At 41.4% G+C, this 8,296-nt stretch overlaps 1 long non-coding RNA gene across 1 annotated transcript; it reads right to left on the reverse strand.

Moving 5' to 3' along the window:
• Positions 1–5,437: 5,437 nt before the first annotated feature.
• Positions 5,438–7,948, reverse strand: LOC131014030 (uncharacterized). The gene is made up of 3 exons (XR_009097950.1): positions 7,619–7,948; positions 6,030–6,093; positions 5,438–5,523 (listed from the first exon to the last, which is right to left on the reverse strand). It is a non-coding gene; the product is annotated as an uncharacterized LOC131014030 (long non-coding RNA).
• Positions 7,949–8,296: the final 348 nt, after the last annotated feature.

The raw sequence follows: 8,296 nt of genomic DNA on the forward strand, positions 1-8,296 counted from the left end.
TCAGAGGCATCTCTTCCTCTATGCCTCTCCTTTCCCAGTACTGCAGCACTTATAGACCGAGTTTCCTTAATGTTCTCTAGCTTAAATCTCAGTTTTCTGGTATCCCGAGTTCTTATTGGCATTCTTTTCATCTCTCCCCGGTTCATCAGAATGTTTGTGGTAGACGTCGTTCCGGATGTGGTTTTCTCTTCTGCTCAGGTTGTGGTTATTAGATGCTCTATCATGGGGACTGTCTGCACGCTGGCTTTCACTCATGCTTCCTGTGATTACATTGAGCGTCGTCAGCTCTGGTTGGATGTGGATCCCTTCATTGTGGGTCCTTTTTCTTATGATTGGTGATTTCAATTCTGTCTTGGGTGCTCATGAGCGTCGGGGTCACAGGACTCCGGCTTCTAGACCTTGTGGTGATTTTCGTGCTTTTATTGAGGATCACGATTTGATTCAGCCTGATTCCTCCGATCCTTTCTTCACTTGGACGGATCGGCGTAGGTTCTCTTCTCCGATTGAGTCAGTGCTGGATAGAGCTCTTTTCTCTCAGGAGATCTCTGATATTTGGTTTTCTTCTTCTGCGCTGGTTCTCCCTAGGCTTGGCTCCGATCACTCTTTTATTCTGTTGAGATGCCAGGATACGGCCTCTACCCCGGCTGGCCGACGGTTTCGGTTTTTTAATATGTGGTGCTCTCATGAGGGGTTTTTTAGATCAGGTCCGTGTCTCTTGGTCTTCGCTGCTGGATTGACTTTGTCCGATGGTCCGTGTTATGAAAAAATTGAAACATCTTCGCCTGACCCTCAAAGCCTGGAACATGGATACCTTCGGGAACTACAATATTACCTTAGCTGAGCTGCAGCAGGATTTGAGCTCCCTTCAGGAAGGGATTGATGAGCAGGGTTACACGGATGATCTTTTTGATCAGGAGGCTAGTTTGCAGGCTCGCATTGGCACTATCCTCTTGTGTAAGTCTGAGCACCTGCGACAGCAAAGTCGGGTTTCTTGGCTTTCTGATAGTGATAGGAATACCCATTTTTTCCATTGTATGGTTAAATGGCGTCGTTCCAACCAAACCATCAAGAAGCTTAGTGTTGATGGCATTATCTCGGAGGACCCGACCACCATGGCGGCTCATGTGATTCACTTCTACGAGGATCTTTTTTCTGAACCGGTTTTCGGTGTTGTGGACAGGTCCTGGATTTCTGGTTACATTCCCTCTTCTGTGTCCTCGGCCCAGTCTAACTTGCTTTCTGTGCTCCCCTCTGCTGATGATATTCGCTCGGTGGTTTTCTCCATGGATGGGAATAGCACCCCCGGTCCTGATGGGTTTAATGGTGCCTTCTTTCAACATTCTTGGGAGGTCGTGGGGGAGGATATGGTCACTGCCGTGAGACGTTTTTTCTCTCATGGCTATCTTCCTCACGGTCTTAACTCCAATCTGCTCTGCCTTCTTCCCATGAAGGCGGATGCTGTCCTTGTTTCGGATTACCGCCCTATTGTGCTTGGAAACTTCTTCTTCAAAGTCATCACCAAAATTCTGGCCTCTCGGTTGAACGCGGTGGCGGCAGAGATTGTTTCGGCCAATCAGTTTGGTTTTATTTCAGGCCGTTCTATTCAGGAATGTATTCTTCTTGCTTCTAAAGGCGTCAACTGCATGGAACGCTCGATTCAGGGGAGGAATATGGCCCTTAAGGTTGATATCTGGAAGGCCTTTGATACCTTGAGTTGGGAGTTTGTGGATGTTATTTTGGACAGTTTTGGGTTCCCTCATCTTTTTCGTCAGCGGATCAGCATCATTTTTCAGTCGGCCCGGATCTTTGTCCTCTTTAATGGGCAACAGCATGGGTTATTTAGCTGCTCCCGTGGGGTTTGGTAGGGTGATCCTTAATCTCCGGTTTTGTTTGGCTTAGCTGAGTAGGTTTTGAGCCGCCTTCTTTGGATGCTGCAGATAGGAGTTTCATCACTCGTATGCGGATGTCCCATTCACTACTTTTCCCTTCCCATCTCCTGTATGCTGATGATGTTCTCTTATTTTGTAAAGCTGACAGGCGCAGTTACAGGATGATCGAGTCTATTCTTCAGATTTATGCTAACGTCTCTGGTCAATTCTGCAATAAACCCAAGTCCACGGTTTATTTTGGCAAAGGGGTCCCCCTTCAGTTGCGTCGCCAGCTTCAGAGGGATTTGGGCTTCTCCTCTGGTTCTCTGCCTTTTGTCTATTTGGGGGTCCCTCTCTTCGCTGGCCGAGCCTCTTCTGCTCGACTGGCTTGCATTCAGGATCGTATTATTGCTTACTTTCCTAAATGGCAGGACATGCAGTTGTCTATGGCGGGCCGTATTTGTCAGGTCACCTTAGTCATTCAGAGCGCGGCTGTTTATAGCATGTTGATTTACAAGTGGCCGACTAAGTTGCTGCATGATCTGGATCGTGCTTGTGGGTCCTTTATTTGGACGGGCAGCACCACGTCCAAGTTAAGGTCTTCGGTGGCGTGGAATAGAGTCTTTGCTCCTAAGGCCCAAGGTGGGTTGAATGTTAAGTCTTTCTCTCACATCAGTCAGAGCTTCATACTTAGGTTGGGGTGGTTGTTGATCACTTCGGATTCCTTGGGTTTTCAGTTGTTCCGACAACGTTATTTGGACTCCTATTTGTGGCCTCGTTCTCCTTAGTTTTCTTCTACAATTTGGTTGGGTTCGCGGGATTCTATTCGTTGTTTGGTCAGCGACACGCATTGCTCTATTGGCTCTGATTCCTCTATTCTTTTTTGGATGGATAGCTGGCTTGGCTATCGACTGGTTGACAGGATTGGGATCCCGGCCGCGGAACATCAGCTTCTCATGCAGCTAATCTCGGACTATTATTTTGATGACACTTGGCACTTCACTCTGGACTTCTTGTAGGCTTTTTCGGACATTGCTGTTGACATTTGAAGGAATATTAAATTGAATTAACGTTCCGTTTGCCCGATGATCGTTTCTTGGATTATTATTAATTTATCATACAACGATTAATCTTAAACATGCTCCTATGAATTTAACAGCTGCACATAGGTGTTAGGAATTACTTACTTGTGAAGCGAATGCAGAGGTCGTTGATGATCGTGTCGAAAGACTCCAGTTCTGATCTTCTGAACTGTATCCCGCTCAGCTTTCACCGTTGGATGGACAACGAGCTATGAAAGTCTCAAGCTAGAAATCTCCTACTCGTTCCTGCACCTCCTACAGCTCTCAAAACCCTAATAATTATCAGTGTGTGTTTCCTGAGAACTGACAGCTGTATTTATAATACAGAACAAGAGGGGGGCGCCAGTTTTGGTGTGTGGGGCGATTTCTAGCCCTACTTGGGCTAGGAGACATTGGGCCAGTCCAGGGACCAGATACAAGGAATAAAGATGGGCCTCAAATAAATTTATTTATCTATGGTCAGCCCAGAGCATAATTAATTTATAAATATCAGTTCATTCCACTAGAGAACCGATATTGACTTACCCCTTTATTGCCGGTGTTGAGTCGGGGCTTGTATTTAGACTTATTAAATCCTCGTATTTAAAATATCCGACATCCATTAATTAATTAGAGCTCTGACAGCCTTAATTAATTAATCTCTTTGTAATCCTTAAGCAGTACCACTCAAACCTTATTATTGCGCCTGAACTTAATCAACCTGCAGGGTTTAACGCAATAAACATTATTGAGCTCTTTAAGGGGATGTCATTAACCTCTATCGAATACGAGTACTAATACAGATAAGCAAATATCATATGTTAACCGCTATCACCCAAGATACAGAGTACTCAAGTTACTATATAACTCTCACTCATAGTAAATCAAAGTGATAAACGAATCAACATATATATCTGAAATCTTATTAGTATTAAGATCATATAAGTTACCGAGATCTTGATTCTTCACTTAAGTCAGATAGAAGAATGCATCTCACTATGGTCCTATTAATACGTTATGACGTACCAGTATAGATAAGTAGTCAAGATAAACTACTTCCATCTATACCGCAGCCTAAACCAATAACTTGTCCTAGGGTAATTTCGGCTGTGATTATATTATATCTCTTAAGGTTATTCCAATTATACGGTCTTCTGTGATCTACAACACACCATATAATCTACTTATATAGAGATAAAGAACATACATATGCAATCATGAACACAATCAGATAGGAGATAAAATAGTGAATACAGGAATCAATGTATACAAGCATAAAAGGTTCTTGCTTTCAGTATACAAATCCAATAATCTCCACTTATACTAAAGCAAAACTTTTAGTATACAATGCGTCTAAATACTAGCTATTACAATAAACACTTCACTTCTTCTCCCATTTATACTGAAAGTTTTTCTCTAAGTGGGTGGCATCAACCGCAATCCTATCCCTCGAGCATGCTTCTCGTAGGCCTTTTGCGGCAAGCTCTTCGTGAAAGGGTCAGCTAAGTTCTCCAATGTATCAATCTTCTCAACTAACACATCTCCTCTGCTTACGATTTCTCGTATGATGTTGTACTTTCTCTCTATGTGTTTGGTCGCCTTGTGGCTCCTGGGTTCCTTAGAATTTGTCACTGCACCCGAGTTATCACAATAAATTATGATACTCTTAGGCAAATTAGGCACCACTCCTAGATCCAAGAGGTAGTTCCGTAACCATACAGCCTCCTTAGCAGCTTCAGAAGCAGCTACATATTCGACTTCCATGGTGGAGTTTGCAATACATTTCTACGTTGCACTCCGCCATGATACGGCTCCACCTCCCATGGTAAACACATAGCCAGAGGTAGATCTCTTCTCATCCCGGTCAGCCTGGAAATCCGAATCGGTATAACCCAAAGGAGATAGACTGTCTGATTGGTAAACTAGCCTATAATCTCGAGTCCTCTTCAGGTACTTGAGAATATGCTTTACCGCAGTCGAATGTCCTGGTCCAGGGTTCGACTGATATCTTGCAACCATGCCAACGACATAGCAAATATCAGGTCTCGTGCAAAGCATTGCATACATGAGGCTACCTACGGCGGAAGCATAAGGTACCTTCCTCATTTCCTCAACCTCTGTCGCAGCCCGATTCCGACACTAGTAATAGCGGGGACCGAGTATCGATACGACTAATAAAAGAAAGGGGGAAAATAGAAAGAATACATAGATCAACAGCGGAAGCTCACAAAGAAACATGCTAAGGAAAAATCATCATAATTCATCAAAAGGGTATATTCGTCAATATTGTCATAACTTGATAAATATCGGGAATCTCATCATGAAAAGCAAAACGGGTATAGCTCATTTTTCATAATGAGGAATAATATGCAGAGTATCGCAGCAAAAGACGAATCGATTATATGTATGAAGACATATAACCGTGAGTGTATTGCTTAATTTTCAAAGGAAACTAAGTATCTTAAACATCAAACTCTATTTAACATAACTTCATACCAAAACTCTATCGACAAAACAGACATACGATAGAGAAAGAAAACGTCAACCCGAAACATTCTCCACCAGCACCGCACCATACTCCCCCTCCGCTTATCCTGCACGTTTAGAAATACATGCAGGGCGTGAGTACATAAATACTCAGTGGACATATCGCCGAAAAACAAAGCTGCTCATAGAGCTATAAATTTGAAGCTTGCCTCATCTCAGCAATACACAGAAATAAGTTAACATCAATGAATCTGTGCATGCAGTTTTCATAATCAACATCATAAATAAGTAACTGTGCAGTTTAAACATTCATCATGTATGTACCACATCCACTACTCATCATCAAAGGTACTGAGAAGTAGGCCTCCCTCTCAAGTACCGTGACCGGCCGACCCGAAGACGGCTCACAGTCACCTCTGTGCACAAAATCCCGCTTGAGGCAGGACTGAATTCGTCTCATCAGTAGAGGGTAACACACAAGCTCAACATCAAAAATTGGCAAGTCAAACAGTTCTCAAATATCATTTATCTCAAAACATTTGTTAATCTCATAACATCATAAAATCATTTTAGAAAGCTCATACGATAAACATATACTCAAAATATTGCCCACCTGAAGACCTTACTCAAAATCTCCCGTCAAAGTGGAGTTACTTACTTCCTTGCTCTTCTCGTGTCTTCAGGGACCATCATCATCATCGAAAGTTCATGTCATAAAATGAATCTCGATTAGAACTCATTGACTAATTCTCAGGCTTTATCTCATACTCTATCTCATATTCTATCCCGTTTACTCAACTCTATATAAACTCTCCACTCATCTCACATCCTCAAGTTCAAAGATAGGTTTCAAGAAAATCATGGCTCTAAGTCTCGATTTATCTCTCATATAAGGTTCGTCTAATCTCATTCAAATACATAGGCAACACAATCACATAAGGCACATAAGAAATCACAAACAAACATCATCAAAACATGCTCTGTTTTTACACTGACCCAACTTCACAATTTAAACTGTTCTGACTCCGACATCTCCTGGACTCGAGACTCATACCAAAAGAAAGGTCTACGAGTCTAGTTTCATTTTAAAAAAAAGTAGAGTCGAAAACTCCAAGTGGTTTGAGAGATATGACGTTTTTACCATGATCTACCATTTCTGGCAGTTTTGTGTAACCGAAAGTTGCAATTTTTGAAAAATAGTAAACGTTGTCAAACTGGGCTCAACTTTGGTGTATATCTAGCTAACACAATAAGGTTGATACCATAAAAATTTGGAAAGCTAGATCACATAGGAAGCTACTGAAATGAATGACTCTTTCCCCTGTTTTCTGAAATTCTCGGTAATAATGCACAGTTTAGGTTTTGCATTTTAAAGAAATATCAAACGAAGTTTAAATGACTTGAAATTTTACCAGGGTACTCAAGACTCATGTAGGGACTTGCTATAAAACTTTCAAAGATATTTGACATCGACAAACCGTCGATCACAGTAGGTCAGTAAGGCCTACGAAATTTCTCCAAAATCTCATCTCAAACTCTTTATATGCTCAACCACATCAAAACGATCGAGCGATTCAAAAAAAATATACTCAACCTCGACTCTTCTCATCTCATATCATTCTCGAACATCAACTCAAAGCAAAAGCAAATCTCACTTTAACTCAATTAAACTCCCATGGCAAACCATAGCCAAAATCCTCAACATATACTTATTTCATGCTCAAGATTATATACTTAAATGATTTCACACAATTAATCACATAGATTTATTAATCACCCTAGTTTTTATTAAACTAAAACTTTTGAAATACCACTAATCATGTATAACCTATTGATCAAAAATCATAGATCTAACATCCTAGGTTACCAATTAGCACAAATCAACATCATAAAACAAGATCCCATATAGATACACATATATGTCATCTTCTTCATCAACTAACACTTTCATTTTTCACTTCTCTACCTCAAGCTTCAATCTCATCCATTATTAATCATCTAGATCATCTCATAAACTCAAATCCATCATCATATAACTCAAGCCAATTCAAGAAAAATAAACAACAAAATTCGTAGGGTTTCAAGCCCCTAATTTTCGAAAATTTCCTAGGAATAAGTTTGGTGATTTTCTAGCTCAATCATGATCATATACTCATTCACATATCATTAATATGATCAAAAAAATAATCTAAGATCACTTACTCAAGGATTTAAAAGGTGATCAAGACTTTGCTCCAACTTTGATCTTAGCTCTAGCTTCTTGAATTTGATGAGATATGATAGTATTTGGTTGGATTGGATGGTGGATTATCTCATAGTAGTGTTTGATGAAGCTTCTCTAAGCTTTCTTGAATGGACATCAATGGAGGAAAAGAGAGTATAGAGAGAGAGAGGGGAGGCCGAGAATGGGGAAGAGAAGGGAGGGTGTGTGCGTGAGTTATTTGTAGAATTAGGATAATGACTTGCTCAAGAATTTTATCCCACTTGAATCAAAGTGTTATCCCAACATTTTTACTTTATAATTAAAGCATGTCCCCCTTAACTCATACCTCCTAATCCACTTGCCATTTAAGATAATCTGCATGTGGTAAAAACAAAATATCTCAAGTGTAGTACACTCGATCTCGATCTCAGATACTCGATCTCAGCTCTGCCACCAGAGCAGAGCAGAGCTAAAAGACTCGGCCAGAGCAGAGCTAAAAAGCTCGCTAGAGCAGAGCTCACATCCAGAGCAGAGCTCACATCCAGAGCAGAGCTCACAGGTCAGAGCAGAGCTCACATCCAGAGCAGAGCTCGCAAGTCAGAGCAGAGCTCACATCCAGAGCAGAGCTGACTGACTCGGCAGAGCAGAGCTCGGCTGACTCACCAGAGCAGAGCTAA

The sequence above is a fragment of the Salvia miltiorrhiza genome, chromosome 3 (genome assembly GCF_028751815.1).
Source record: "Salvia miltiorrhiza cultivar Shanhuang (shh) chromosome 3, IMPLAD_Smil_shh, whole genome shotgun sequence".
Classification (NCBI taxonomy): domain Eukaryota; kingdom Viridiplantae; phylum Streptophyta; class Magnoliopsida; order Lamiales; family Lamiaceae; genus Salvia; species Salvia miltiorrhiza.